Raw genomic sequence first — 15,862 nt, 5'->3', positions numbered from 1 at the left:
AGCGCAGGGAATCAATCATGGGATTTGAGTTAGGCAGGAAATACTTTTCATCGTTGGTATGCTGTTGTGTGCTTTTTAACTTTAATCAGAAATTACATGGCTCTCTTTCTGACAACGCTGTTGGTATTACGGAATATTTCAAAACTTAATGTTTCTGTTTTGTACTTGCAGGCCAATTCCCTGATGCTATGAACAGAAGCGCTTCTGCTCCGAATGATTTATCAGCTGGCTGGGATGAAAGCATACAATGCTTGTTTAGTCCACCTAGAAATTCAAGAATGTGATTACTACAGTACAGTTACCTTAATTACTGTAACGTGCCTACATTTTCAGGCTGCCTTCCTAGTATAACCCTCTGTGCTTCAAAAATTTATTTTGTGTACTTTGTATTTAATACACAGAATGAGCACTTTTTTTTAATTGCAGAAAGATATATGCTGTATTTCCCTGACAACAGCTGAAAATGGTAAGAACAAGGAATTCTGATTTCCTATTCCAGAACGCTTGGTAGAGGTGCATGTGCCACAGTGAACTGTGTATGGAAAGGCAGTGCTTTTTGTATTTATTTTCCTGTGGCTAAAGAAAATAAGCAAACAGGTTGTCACATTTGCATTGTTGTAATGTGTGGTCGGTTCCCTGTGTACTTCAAAAAGTTCTCTCCAGAAATACAAGTCTTGTGACAGTATTTTATAAATACTGTACTTGCGTGTTCTGTCTGTGTAATAGCTGTTCAGTGGTAGCAAAGGAGTCGGGACTGCAACCATCTGCAGTATCTTTGGGGTTTTTAAGAGACAAAATCTGGATGGCAGGCTGTGACCACTGAAAGCAATAGGCAAATTTTTGGTCTTGGACACCTGATCTTAAATGGCCTCCGTTACTGTTATGGTAATGAGGTAACTGAACATGGGTATGTTTTAGGTGCTAAAGAAAAAGGTCTGATCCTGCTTTCATGTATATCTTTATACATTAGAAACAGCTCGCTCTTTTTTCCAAGGTAAAGGACTGTATTGAGAATGTCAGTAAAACAAACGGTGGAAAATACAGATGCTTTGTTAATGAGGCTGAGAGAATATACAGTGAGAGTACAATGGAAAAGCAAACGGTTAGTAATACCGTTGCCTGGGGAGTACAGAGATTGCTGAGTTAGCTCTGTCCTGAGACAATAACTCTTTAAAGCACAAACTTGTATGAATGTGGTTATGCTTCAGATGGATTAGGTAGAGCCAGAGTGAGTATCTCTGTACCTGGAGCATGGTTAATTGGCAGCCTGGATAGTCTGTCTATGGATAATGGAAAGCTGGTTCCCCACTCTTACAGCAGAACAATTTCACTTCTATGAAAGAGAGCAAAATCAAGGCCATTGTTGTGAAAGTGAACAGTATGAATTTTTCCTTTGAATGTGCACATCTGACTTGCACAGCTCTGTGAGTGATAAAATGAAACAAGTGGGTTATTTTCTCCTAAAAATGCAAGCTATATTCTACTATTCACCATTACACAGCCTTGCTCTTTAGAAAAGAAGCCTATTTTTGTATGTGAGTATTTCTTCTAAAGGCTTGGGATTCATCTTTTTCATACTCTAATTCTGATCATTCCACAAATAAGATGATAGAAAGCTGCGGTTATTTTTCATAGAGGACTAATTAGATGTATGGCTATCCTTAAACTTTGATAAATGGCCCCTGGATGTATATGTAGTGCATATGCTGAGGCACTAAAGGGCTCCGTGTCTTGTTATTACGATTAACAATAATCAGAACATTTTTTTTTTTAATATCTTGCACCTCCATTCTTATTTGCTTGTTACTAAATGTAAAAAGAATCTTTTATAGTCAGGCATTCAGCATATAGTAAAATTAGATGTTGAAAGTTGACACGCGGCAATATTGATTATTCTGAATGTTTCATGTATTGAATTTTCTTGTCCCCGTGGGACAATTATAAAATAAACATAACAGGAGTCTGGCAGAACGGCCTTAAGAGGGTTGGTGGCTCAGTAAAGAGAGAGTACCAAAATGTTCTCAGCAAACTTGTTCCGAACCTCAAGTACAGTACATTTGCAATACTGTGCAAGAATACAACTTTCCTTAGTTATTAGATGTATGTTTTCTGTAGAAAGGGATGATCCCTCAATGCCGACGTCTTTCTACTGACCTTGACTGTCATTGGGATTATATTTATTTAATTTTATTGTGTTGTTATTAATTGCACCTTGTGGACAGAGGACGTAAAAATATGGACAGTTTCACAAGGGGCCACAACTTATAGATAGCCTGACGGTTTTTGTGTGAATAATATTTACATTTAAAACAGTTAGTGGGGAAACCTCATATCCAAATCAGCAGAAAGTAGACCTGTTGAAAATGTTTTCAGAATGACAGCTCTTAACAGATTTTGAATATCGCTTTGGAAGAGAGCATGAATTGCTTTAAAACATCTGCTTTCTCAGAAGGTCTGTGTAATTCCACATTGCTGTTGCGTGTGATTTTTAATATCATCATTTGTGAGGGTTTTGCGTACAAAGAAAAGCTGCTGTTCCCCCTGTTGTTTGCTCTGTTCTGCTCTGCTCTTTCACATCTGTACAATCAAGTGGAGGTGAATGGAGTTGCATAGCTGTGACTCAGCACGGTTCCTTCTGGCAATGTAACAGTTCTCACAACCTAAAAAACCTGAATAAAACATGAATCCTGTTTCTCTTCATCCCATTTCACTGGTCCTTCCGAGGTCACCTCCACAAGACGTCTAAAATTCTTGATGGGAGCGCTAGGGAAAAGACGGTTTTGTGGACACAGATATCAATACTGTATGCATGTGGAAAAACTCTTCAAAAGAGAAATGCATTAAGAGATACAGAGGCACAATTGATGCATTTTTGTCTTCTCTGTGATCAGTATTGAAAACATTACCATTTATTTAAAACTAAAAAGGTATTTTCCCTCATCAGTTACTCTGCTATGCAAATGTCTGTTATGCTTAATGTTCCCCATCTGAACTCCTCAGTTAACTTGATTTGCAGATCGACTGTTTTTCCTGGAGTGGGTTGTAAATAGCCTTTAATGTACATTGAATGAATTTCACATTGTAAAATTTTTATTTTATTCCTTGTATTATATTAAGCGAAAATCCCTGTGTATATGAAAGTGCATAATAAATATATTTGCTTTTCAGCAGACATCTAACTGTTTTAATTTTACTACCTCGTTTCCTGGGACATCTCAGGACAAGGTTATTAAACTTGATGAACACTTGTATAGTACTTAATGAAACACGATGTATGTCTCCAGCAGGCAGTCTGGGCTAGCAAAACTCAGACCCCGACGTTAATTCCTATGACCCTGCTTATCACTCAACCGACCTTTCGCGTTAATCTGAGTCAAGCCTGAGCACTTGCAGGAGAAAATTCGCTGCATGTTCTTTTGTTTAAAATGACCATTATACCAGGAGGGCCAGTAAATTCAGCAGTTCAGTCGCTGTAAGTTCTTTACCTCTTCAAATGGTGTTTGTTAATGATCTCTTTGATCAGTGTTTCTCTGTAGTATTTTCAGTTTAAGGAAAAGCTTGCTTATTGATGGCGGCTACTCATTTTTCTGGAACTTGTTATTAAAAAAAGTAGGAGAGAGAAGTTTTCCAGTCATTGCAATAATCCCATTTGCCCCTGTGATCTTGTCTCACTTCTGCTTTAGATGATACACCCATCGTGATTTCTCTGCAGAGAGTTGTTGAGTGTGAAGGAGGGGTTTGGCTCTGCCTTCTGCAAATGACGGTTCAGGTTTACCTCCGTGTATTCTGGTTCGCGCCGCTTCCAGCTGTTGGTGCTCATGGGTCGACTGATTCCTAAGATTAGGAGAATGACAAAGATGTCGGTAACCGTTGACTTGTTTTCTGTATATTTCTGTGGTTTCTCTCAATAATTATTGACCCTCTTTTGTTAAGTTCTTTATGTCTGAAATAACAAAGTATGAGATGCGTTAGTTCAGTGGCTATGTCTCATTGAGGCAAAGAATCATTTTCACTGAATTAATCTTTGAGTCAGTTGTATTACGTTCCAGAGACACACATTTTCTTCAGATAATCACTGTAATAGTATTTAAATAAAATTATTCAACACCTGTTTTTAATCTCTTAATTCTGTGGAATATAAACAATCACGTTGAATAATGCTTCACATCTTCTGTGAGACCTTTACAACAATTTGGCTTGTGTATTGCATGTATTTTCCAAAAGAAAGCTGGGACTAGTTGGCACAGTGAACTAAAAGCTTTTCAGTTGGAGGCCCTCTGAGAGACACCAATGAGAGTTTGGCATTGATCTAAATCCTAATCATTTTATGCTACAAAGAGTCACAGAAATAGGGTATGGGACTGAGAAATGTACTTGGCAGATCATTTTATTAAAGAAGTCTCCAAATTTATATGTAGGCAATACAAACAAATTGACCTTTAGAATGAAAATCTAATTTGCTGGTGTCCCAGAAAGACCTACTGTTCTCACTTTTATTCTTGTGAGTTTGTATTGGACCAGCCAAGTCACAGAACTACAATTACAGATAGATTTTAAGCTAGAGAAAAGTAACACCTAACGGACTCCTGTGATAAAATCTTGTATCTTCAGGAATTTAGTTTGCATCCTGTAATCATTTCTGATGGATTAAGAAAACAGTAAAGGATTTTGTTGTTTGGTTTGGGACCTTTTTTTCATATCTGCACCTCATAAGCTCATTTTGGACTCCCCAGTCTGTTCTGTAGTTGCCTTTTGGGGCTCGCTCCAACGTTTGTGCGGGGGACTCGTGCCAGAGGTACAGTAGCTTTCAGCCATTGCTGTTGTGTATCCTTGAAAAACCAGGAGATGGGGAGGGACGACGCAGGAAACGCCTACGCCAGATAGAGCTTATCAGAAAAAGAATTGCCACTTCTTCGAATCTGGAAGGTTTCAAGCGGATATCTCTGGTTTAATGGTTTCTTTCAGTTGAAGCACTAATTCAGGCTTTATGTCTGAATCGCTAACAGCCCACTGGCAGAAGGGCGTTGGATCTCTAGCCAGAGGGCAAGCGAGACCCAGTGCCGCTGGGTGTATCAGGTACGTGTGCATTTCAGGTGAGAGTCGATCTTTGCTGAAGGACTATTTATTCAGAATGCAATCCGCTGCTTCTGGGGGGAAAAACAAATTCGTCGTGAGAAACTTTTTGAAGAAAATGGTTTTGCAAAGAAGCAGTATGCAATTCAGTTGACTAGCCTGCTTGGGGGGACTAAAATCTTTAGCTTCCAAGTCTGTAACTGTGTTCGGAATTGTTCTTACTGCATGTTAATCTGCTACAGAGGTTCTTCTGTATTACTTGTTCTTGGCCTGTGTTAAATAGGCCAGGTTCCAGAAACCCTCGTCCCAGTCTGTTTACTATTCCTAAATTTTATTATTATTTTGTTTTTTAAATGATAGTTCGCAGAGTTAAGATGAGAAGTCTGACTCGCGTAACGTGGGCAAGCTGCTGTCCTTTAAACAGTGGTTTTCCAGCTGTGGTCTGCAAAACCCTGATGATTCATGAATGAATTTTAAGGGCTTCATAAAAAGGTAACAAAAAAAAAGCAAACCTATTATCAGATGACTTGAATTCATCAGGGGGCCTTAGGCATTTGCAAATCAAAAAGCCTGAAAACCACAACTCTAAAGTTTCAGCTAAATAAGTTAGTGGGTTTAAGGCTAGAAATTTTTGATTCACAAGTTGCTTTGGGAGCAAATAAAAACGCAAAAAGTTTTGAAAGCTGTCCCAGGCACCTACTGCGGTTTCTCTACTCAAAGCCTGGCAGTTGGATTATGATTTGATTTAAAGATACAGTTGTATTTTTAGAATCGTAGAAGAGTTTGGGTTGGAAGGGACCTCTGAAGGTCATCTAGTCCAACCCCCCTGCCGTGGGCAGGGACATCTTCAACTAGATCAGGTTGCTCAGAGCCCCCTCCAACCTCACCTTGAATGTTTCCAGGGATGGGGCATCCACCACCTCTCTGGGCAACCTGTGCCAGTGTTTCACCATCCTCATTGTAAAAAATTTCTTCCTTACATCTAGTCTAAATCTACCCCCCTTCAGTTTAAAGCCATTCCCCCTTGTCCTGTCGCAACAGGCCCTGCTAAAAAGTTTGTCCCCATCTTTCTTATAAGCCCTCTTTACGTACTGAAGGGCTGCAATAAGGTCTCCCCGAAGCCTTCTCCTCTCCAGGCTGAATAACCCCAACTCTCTCAGCCTGTCTTCACAGGAGAGGTGTTCCATCCCCCTGGTCATTTTTGTGGCCCTCCTCTGGACCCGCTCCAACAGGTCTGTGTCTTTCTTATGCTGAGGGCTCCAGAGCTGGACGCAGTGCTCCAGGTGGGGTCTCACCAGAGCAGAGCAGAGGGGCAGAATCCCCTCCCTCGACCTGCTGGCCACGCTGCTTTGGATGCAGCCCGGGATACGATTGGCCTTCTGGGCTGCGAGCGCACATTGCTGGCTCATGTCCAGCTTCTCATCCACCAGTACCCCCAAGTCCTTCTCGGCAGGGCTGCTCTCAATCCCTTCAACCCCCAGCCTGTATTGATACCGGGGGTTGCCCTGGCCCAGGTGCAGGCACTTGCACTTGGCCTTGTTGAACCTCATGAGGTTCACATGGGCCCACTTCTTGAGCTTGTAATTAAGTTTTGTTCATTACAGACCCAGGACAAATCATAAACACTTCCAGCTGGGAAACAGCACCTGTACATAGGCTGATACTTTTTTTTTTTTTTCCCTGCATGCAAAGCTAGTATTCCCGAAAGAGAAGAAAGTATACAGAAAAGTGTTGGTTAAACTAGCAGGCAATGGGTGTAATGGAAAGGCCAAAACAGGGTAAGTTAAAGTGGGTATTCATAATACTTCATTTGACCGTGTTAAAGACTTTCCTTTTTTTTTTTTTTTTACTGCTAGAATGGTGATGATAATGTACATTGCCAGATCTGTATTGAGAAAGGCAGTCTATTTTACTTGGAACTGCTGGAGACGGCAGGAAGTTTTTAAAGAATCCTTTGCAAGATGCTTGGTGTCTTTATTAAGGGAGCTTGCTAGCAAAAGAACCTCCTGGTTCCCGATGAAATTACAGATTTCTTGGTGAAGTTGATACTCTGAAAATACCAAGATTCCAGAGAGGAGAGTTTGAGGGACAAAACAGAATAAGCTGTTGGGGTTTGGGTTTTTTTTTTCCCCCTTTACCTTCTTTGATGTAACTTGTTTTCCGTCTGCATCTCCTAGGGGAAAGAGATTTTTTTAATTTAAATTCAGGTAAGCAATAAAATTCTCTTCTTTCCATTATGAGTTAAGGCTGTGAGCACTGCTGTTGCATACTTGCTATGTCTTGGCAAACATTAAGCAACCTCATAGGGAGACTCTTTAAAATTCAAAGCTTTATTCATAGATGACAAAGACAGAATAGACCTTTATTACAATTTATTCTGTCTTCTTTCATTATACTGGCTATTTAGTTTACCATTGTATTTTCCCCAAGTACAAAACAATCCAGTCTTATTCAGCAGTATATCTGGACAAAATGCAATGCTACAGTGCTCGAGATTGCTTTAATAATAATAATAATGTAATAATTACATTGCTGTTTTTCCATATCGCTCTTCTAGAAGGTGTTACTTTTTACCAGTTAATCCCATGTCACTTTACAGAAAAGACCAGAGGAATACTGAGATAAAGAAATGTTTGCCCTGGCAGTCACTTAACAGGCCAAAAACAAAGTCAGGAAGAGCGCCTGGGTCTCTTCCAGCACTATGCAATTCTGCCGCCTTGAATAACCTGCTGTCTGGCATTAACTCATCTCCTGCTTTTTTTTTAGTTGCTTTTTCTGCATTCGCAGTGTAACTCGCTGGAGGCTGTCCACGCAGCTGGGCGCTGCCAGCCCGAGCTCTTCGGCCAGCCGTTTGAGCTGCGTCGGAGATGAGTCAGCTCCGACGCGGAGGCCGCTCAGCCAGCGGCTTTGTGTTGGGTCGGGCAGAGGGCTGCCTCCCTGCATCTGGCGTCTGCTTGAGCGGCGTGGCACGTGGGAGAGCTCGCTAAGCTCTGCGCGTAGTCATGGCTCAGTTTTGCTGCTGCGATCAGATCTTTCAAAAGCCCCTCTCAGGGGGAAAAAAAAAAAAAAAAAAAGGCTTATCCAGGAACCTGATTAACAGATATGGAAAGACCCCAGAATTTTTCAAACTTTTTGAGTAACAATATTGAGCACGCATCCCAGCCCTCATGTTCTGGTGCCAGTTTTCTCCTGATGTAGTACTCTGAATTGAATGGAAGGTAAAGCAACGTGAATGTTTCCAGCTCTGGTAACATTTAATGTCTCCCTTGTGCCTTGGCTAGCTGTCGGTCTTCTGACGAAGTAACGGGGCTGCCTGTTTCCGAAGGCTTTCGTTTGATGGTGCTCATGGTATTGAGATACACAATCTTTTACAGGCACAACGTTCAAAGCACAGAAATTTTTCAGAAGCTGGATAAGACCAAGCTGTCTACGTATCTTTCCAGTTATACTTTTCTAAAAGACAGGAGCAAAAAGCACCAGAACCGTTGACGTACAAGATTTGGTTGCGTGAGAGAAAACATGGCAGGGGGGACAGGTTCATGTCATCTCAGAAGTCTTCAAAACGCAATTCATTCATTGCCACATCTAAAAAAACTTATTACTAGAATAAGCCTTAAGGTTATTAGTGGGTGCGTAATTAAGAGCAAGAGTCCTCGTTTGTCCGCAGGAGGCGTTCATTGCAGGCCAGGGACAAGGCAGAAGTGTCTTCGCTCTGGCCCTGTTGCAATGTTTGTCCTGGTAACACCGTAGTTAATTCCGTCTGCTTGTCTTCTGTTGAGATTTCCCACAAGAGGACTGGATAAAGTTGTTTTTGAAATTATTTCACTAATTACTTTTTTAACGTGTGAAATAAATGAACAAAATTATTCAGGGACATTCTTATTTACATGGGGTAGAGACTCCCTCCATGAGCAGTCACACCGATTTCCATAGCAGTACTTCAAGAGTGCGGTTCCTTTCACTTGGAGGAAAGGTAGCAGAATCTGCACTTAAATTGATATTGCAGTGCTTTTTGGCTCACGCTGCTGGCTCATTTACATGAAGCTTGCTTTTATAAACGCTAAGTTTTTCCCCTTTGCCAAGATGGGATGATGAATCAAAGAACAGCCATTTCAGGACACATCGGGAATTCATCCAGCCCAGCAATCTGCCATTAGCAGTGACCAGTATCAGATGTGAAGAGAAGAGTATAAGAACAGGGTAAACTTTTAATGATTTTTCCTCTGACTGCTCTCCAGCAGTTTGTGGCTCAAGGATTTCCAAACCCAGAGACAGTTCATTGTCTTTAGTATTTTATATTTTGGTCAATATTAACCAAATCAGCCAGGAACAAGTAGCTGAGATGGAAAAAGCACATTGTAATTTTTAAAAACTATTTAATATTTGTTATTTAAGATCACTGAGGAATCAGCTACCAAACACAAGTTTTAATCTCCAAGTAGATTTATACCAGAGCTCTAGATATCAAAAAAATCTTGTTTGGTATGGAATAAATGTGGAGCACTTGGTATTAACATTATACAATGCCGAAAGTGAAGATATTACTTGAGACAGAAGAACTTCCTCACATCTGCTGAAAACCTGTTTTGCCACAAGCAAAAAAAAACATTGCACTACCCGAGATCCTGGTAGGGAAGCTAGTAGGTCTCTCTGCGTAGAGACAAGACAATCCCAAGAGTGAAAACATCAGAGTTATTCTTTCCTTATTACCAGTTAACAACATGAACAAACTTGAATATTGATTCACTGCCCCTTCAACTATTAGTCGAAGCCATCAGATGTCAGTAATAAGGAATGCATACTCCCAAAAATGAGTGTTTTCAAAATTGCAAGTGTGCACAAAGGGGAACGCTGGTGCAAGAGATTGTTACCATCACGCTTCTCATCGGCACTGCCATGCAGCACAATAGTAACTGGGTGAAAAGGAAAACTAATCTCGCAGATTTACTCCCTCCTGCATTTCCTAAGCTCCCAGTTTGCCAAGCCGTATTCCCAGGACCAAGCCCTTACCCTGCAGAAATAATGACTGTTTGTCTTTTCAACCTGTTTTCATTTTACTCTCTGATTTTCACAGATCAGGTGGACAATGACTAGGAGTTGCCAAGCAGTGTCAAGCTGGTTTAGACTCGATGTTCCCCACACTCCTAATCTGCTCCTTTAGAAATAACACAAGTTTCCACAACTTAGATAACACCATGGTCAAAGTACGCCTTGGCTCCTCCAGCTTTCCCACTCCAGCAGGACCGCTAGGTTGTGGGCACTGTTCCTCACATGGCAAAACCACAGTCTCAATTAAACCTGCTCTGTTCTTCACTTAGGCATCCTAATTAGGGGGCGAAGTGCTGCTGAGCGTGAAGCTGGACAAACAGAACAACACGTTGTGTCTCGCCGCAGCGGTACATACCAACCTCGGGCAACACGTAGGCAGCTCCTCGAGAAGGAAACAGCGAGGCAGCTGAATTGATAACTTTTTTTTTCCTAACAGCTGAAGTTTTATCGAATTTTGAATGCTTCAAGGTACAAAAGATTTTTTAAGAATGGATGTGGAAGACAGAGGCTTGGTCTTTACGTGGAAGTTTATTACTGTCCCGGGTAGTCCAGGAGGAAGTGCAGAATAAATACCTTGTTTGAACATCCAGCTCCATGGCGGGCAGTAGCAGTGGGCAGCACAGGCTGGCCAGAGCGAGAGCTGACCTTTTAATAGCAAATGAGAGATGAGAGTGGGAATCAAAGCCTTCAAAAACAAACACAAGCGGCTCATTTTTAATATGGCAGAGGAGGGGATGCCAATTCAGAGAAAGGTGGCATAGCAAGAGCCATACGAGAAAAATTGTCCTTGAACGTTGACTCAGGGTGGCTATAGCACAAGATGTGAGATACGGGAATTTTACCTCGTGAGAAGCACTCATCTACCCCAGAGGTTGCTGAGGCTGACAGAAGAGGTCCTGAAAAGAAAGGTCTGAGTTGAAGACCAAGTTAGTGACAGGATGAGTGTACCTTGCTACTGATGTAGTCTGGGCTGTGCCCTGTTTGGGAACGGCTGGTCTGAGGACATTGTTTGGGTATCAGGGTGCTGCCGTAGCATTAAGGTAGAAAGTAGGCTAGCACATTGTGACCGCTCCCTTAGGATGTGGACTTTAATCCATGCATTCATTAGTTTGAAATGACATAAGGCTATTTAAGTGGGTTTCTTCTATTTTGGGGATGTTTGCCTAAGTCTGTTGTGCAATGAAGACCAGCAATAGCTTGTTGTGTGCAGCACGGCTGGGACTGCAGCGTGGTCACTGCATCCAGTGCCGGCAGCCGCCGGAGCAAAGCAGCCTTCCAGATCCAGGCAGTCTGCCTGCAAGTAACCCCCAACCCACCTCCCGTACTGCAGGCTGTGGGGAGGGTTGGCTCGCTGGGAATAAGTTCCGTCGTTCAGGGCTACTCAAAGAGCTCGAGCCTCTTTCTAAATATGAAATGCAGCCAGCTTATGACACAGTTCATTCTCTGTTAGTTAAGATTAATAAAAGACTGGGACTCTCCGGGTACGCTCCCTCAAACATTAATACTGCGGGATGTGCATGGGAATGCAGTGCGCAAACATCCGCATATAGGCCGGCAAGTTTATTAGCCCCAAGGCAGCACTGGCTTTTCCTGACATGTGCTGGCTCCTACGGGGCGAATTAATGCAGGCACCGAGCAGGCAGGAGGAGGCAGCTGAGGCCAGGGCTGCTCCTGAACTCGCACAACATCCTCAGAGAGAGGACCAAGCGGAGGGACCCCACGTGTCTCAGCCCGTCCCCAGGGCCTCTCCGCTCTAGCTCAGCATCACCGCCATGCAAAGGCATTTGGGTGCCTTTGTGCTGCCTTGCCGGGACGGCTTTTGTGCATCCCTGCGCCAGAGCCAAGAAGCTCCCACAAGTGCTGTGGAGCAGGTAGGGAGGCGGCAGCGTGGTGCCAGCACCGGGCCAGGGCTAGCGAGCCTGTGAAACCTCAGGTGTTTCCCTATATGCTACTGCCTTGCACTCCCTCTCCTGAAAATGGAGAAGCAGCCTGCCTGCCACTGAATGGAGGCGATGCCCCCAAGCTGGCCTTTGAAGCAGTGGAGACCTGTTGGTGCGGCTCCTTGCCCGGGCCAACACGCCCTATCACATCTGCGCCAACTCCGTGCCTGCCAGCCCAGTTTATGTGACCAAGTTTAAGCAGTGAGACCCAGCCGCGTTGATCTCGGGGTGGTGGAGCAGCACGGGGTGCCCGGAGTGGCCCCATCACTGGTGAGCTCCTTCCAGTCCCTGGTGGCCTGCTGTAGAGTGAAGACCCGCTGCCTCCATCTCACGTAGGCTTTGCACTGAGTCTTTTTGTCTCAGTTTCACCCACATTTTTGTGGTTCACAAGTAAAACTCATTTCCAGCGGGAGGTGTGTACTGTGCTTAGCACGGTGCCCATCTCCGCTTTCTTTTCGAGGTAGGTAGTTACCAGCTTCTTGGCAGAACTTCCCCTCTATCATTAGGTTGTTTAGGAGAAACCAGAACAATCTACCTGCTCGTTTTACACACCGCTCTAATCCCCAAATACCTGTTCAGACTCAAGTTTACTGTAAAGTGAGAATCAGTTTACTTTAAAGCAATCCAAACGGAGCATGATTGAATACTGCTTCGCTAACTGTTACTACCTCAACCGGTCATCAGCTGGCAGGGGGCGAAGGACCTTTACGAACGTGGAACAGGCTGACTAAAATGGAAAGCTACTTCACACAGCAAGAATCTCCATATTGGTTTAAAAAAAAAAAGAAAAGAAAAGAAGCAAAACCCAAGCCCCTTTTCTCCCACCAGACTGCATGCACATCAGGAAGAACAACGCAATATCCTTTGTAAAAACGTAGGCATAACTCCGGAATGTTTTCCCTAGCTTTGTTTTCATTGCTGCAGTAGCAGCTTTTGAAACGTTAGTGTAAAAAGACTCAAAACATGAGTCTGAAAAGACACAAAAAACAATAAACTCGAGCCCAGGTGAACGGCTCTGTCACTGTGCTTCAGCGTTCTGTTGTTCAATGTATAGGTGCAGAAATAATGATAATTAGTTATCACTTATTGATGAAATTGCTTTATTACTAGGCATTAGTATAGGAGTTCTGTAACTGGAATTCCACTGAAAGAATGGTATATTACTGCTGAGTTCAAAACCCATGAAAAAATACTCCGAGAAACATTTATGATCGCATTTTAGTCTGTGACAAATTACAATGGAATACTGTTTGGACAGTCCTTGGTATTAACCAGATGCAGTGGGATTCAGGCTTCTCCATTGTACAAGAAAATGACTCACATATTCCTCTTTCATCCTAAGGGACAGATGAAAAACTGATTGCAGGCTCTCTCACTGCTATCCTTTCATGCTGTTTGGCCCATCCTGTACTCAAGCTGGGTTTAAGGAGAAGAAAAGATGCTTGTGTCTAAGAGATTAAATACGTTCAGACTGTAATCATTAGTTAGTCCCGGCTGTGGCGCTGTGCTAAATTTGCGGTGTATCCCAATCCCGAGGCATGATTAGAGAGCGAACCCCCGAGTCTTCGCTCCATCCCGTTTTTACGCTGGTTTTGCTCCACCGGCTTTGCGGGCTTTCTTAACCACATGGCATCGGAGACTGCTCTGGCAAATTGCTACTGCTTTAATCTAGCTTCTGTTTCAAAGATAAATACGCTGTCTTTTCATGGACCTTAAATCTAATGGAAGTTTGGCCCAATGAAATAATGTTTATATTACAGTATTTTGAGAACTATAAATGCTGATGAGACTCAAAGCCAAATATAACTGCAGTCAATACAGACCCAGAGAACTCGTTTTCAGACTCATGCCAACAGATTCTGATTAATTTCTTTGTTGTGGTGCAAGCTCATTTCTGAACATGTTCCCCATTAGCTCTGTGAGCATCCAGTGCGGTCACTGGCACGCTCTGCAGTACAAATCCGTCCTCGCTTCTGCAGTGCTGCCTGCAAAATGCAGTACCAATCTCACCGCGAAGCTTTCTTCACTCTATCTTTGCCTCCAAACTAGAAAACACTTCTTTTTTAACTGCTCTGAGGAGGCATTTGGGACCAGCAAAGATGAGTGTCATTTGTCCTCCTGGCCTATTTTATAGTAATGTGACTAGCAACAGGCTATGTTAGGGTAACAGTGTGACGCTGACAATTATAAAGATGCCTCTGGGCAAAACTGATTAGGTCCTCAAATTCTATCTTGATTCAAGTACAGTCAGAAAGTCTTGGAAAGCTGCATATCTCAGACGGGTTTTGTTGCTGAAAACACTGAGGTTCCTGGAAAACCCAGGGAAGATCTGGTTTGTTTACACGATTCTCTTGGAAGTGGCAATTCATCTAAATTGAAACTGTTCAGCAGAAAGCACAGATTCAGAGAGATCTCCTATTTTAATTTTCTGCAAAGTTTGAAATCATCGAAGCATTTTCTTTTGTAATTTTGTTACTTCCATTTTTTTAGAGACAGTAAAAACAGAGGTAAAAGACAGGCATAAAGATCTAGAGCTTAAGATGAGCAGTCAGAATTTTTTAGCTGATCTGATGCAGTTTCCTCCTCTTTCGATTTCTGGGTCAGGGTAGCTTTCAGATGTTGATCCCAAGGTCTTCAAAGACCAAAAGTTTAGTCTGCACCCAACTTTAATTTCTATGTCTTTTCACCATACGGACTTCCTAAATCTAGGGTGAGCCAGGTTTTCCACCGTGTAGGTTTTTGCCTCCTTCTAGCTTGTTTTTTTGTCCAAATCGCTCGGAAGTATGAACAAGCGTATTCCAGTCTCTCGTTGCTCTGCTCTCTGACTTCCCCCTGGCTGGCGTCCATTACAGAGAAGCGAAGAGGCACAGATACGATTTGGCTTTATGGGAAGGGGTGGTGAGGTTTCAGAAGCAAGTGAGACAGGACCAAAGAGCGTGGGGGAGGAAACTCACTTCCTCCTCTTGCATATTTTTCACTTGATTTAATCATTCTAAGGACCATATAGATATAAAATCTGAGCATATAGATATAAAATCTTATCTGCTCATGTATAAAGTTTCAGAGCTTCTGCTCAGCATAAACAAACTGAAGCATGTGTACTTCCCCAGAGTATATTAGTTCATATTTTCTTGAGCATTTCCTATCCTCCTTGGTCAAACTGAGTCCGACAGGCAGAGAGTATAATGGCTCATGCCTTGTCCGGGGACAAAGGTACATGGGGAGATCATCTGGGATTGCCAAGAAAACTCATCAGTGTTACAATCCTCCAGTATAACCAAATTTCCTTTACACTACTGCATGTCTAGACTAAGTTCATTGAAGTTAACTTTAGGTTGATGCATGATTAGAACCACCGTTTAAAATCAGTGGTGAGGAAAAGAAAGGTAATCTCTCTTTCTAGGAAAACGTTACGGTGAACTCTGCTGACTTGATTTATAATAATGGAAAATAATGTCTTTGTTCCTCAAAAATAAACGTAATTATCCATTCTTACAATCACAGAAATCTGTTTGGAGCTAACCGCAGAAGGAGATCAAGTAATTGGTGTATGATCTCAGTATGCATGATTCAGGAGTTACATTCTTTTGTCCTAAAGACTCCATCAATACGCGCTTCCAAACAGTTAATGTAACTGGTAGAAGATCATGCAGATTTTGAATCTAAGGTAACTTTAATCTGACTGGAAGTTATGTTGTACAGAGCTTCTGGTGCTGTTATTTACTGCACTACAATCGTTTTTCTCTCTTACTCAGAGCCACGACTCTGCCTTAAGTCATATCACCTTCTGCTGTGATCAG

General features: G+C 42.4%; 1 protein-coding gene across 1 annotated transcript in view; it reads left to right on the top strand.

Moving 5' to 3' along the window:
• ANKRD50 (ankyrin repeat domain 50) overlaps positions 1–3,331 on the top strand; it is a 42,370-nt gene extending 39,039 nt beyond the window's left edge. Inside the window, exon 4 of the mRNA XM_009334927.1 lies at positions 172–3,331. The gene's annotated coding sequence lies outside the window, so the exon portion shown is untranslated. The remainder of the gene's footprint in view (positions 1–171) is intronic.
• Positions 3,332–15,862: the final 12,531 nt, after the last annotated feature.

The sequence above is a fragment of the Pygoscelis adeliae genome, unplaced genomic scaffold (assembly GCF_000699105.1).
Source record: "Pygoscelis adeliae isolate BGI_AS28 unplaced genomic scaffold, ASM69910v1 Scaffold31, whole genome shotgun sequence".
NCBI classification, from domain to species: domain Eukaryota; kingdom Metazoa; phylum Chordata; class Aves; order Sphenisciformes; family Spheniscidae; genus Pygoscelis; species Pygoscelis adeliae.
The sequence above is the reverse complement of the archived record's forward strand: the minus strand, read 5'-3'. Positions and strand labels throughout refer to the sequence as shown.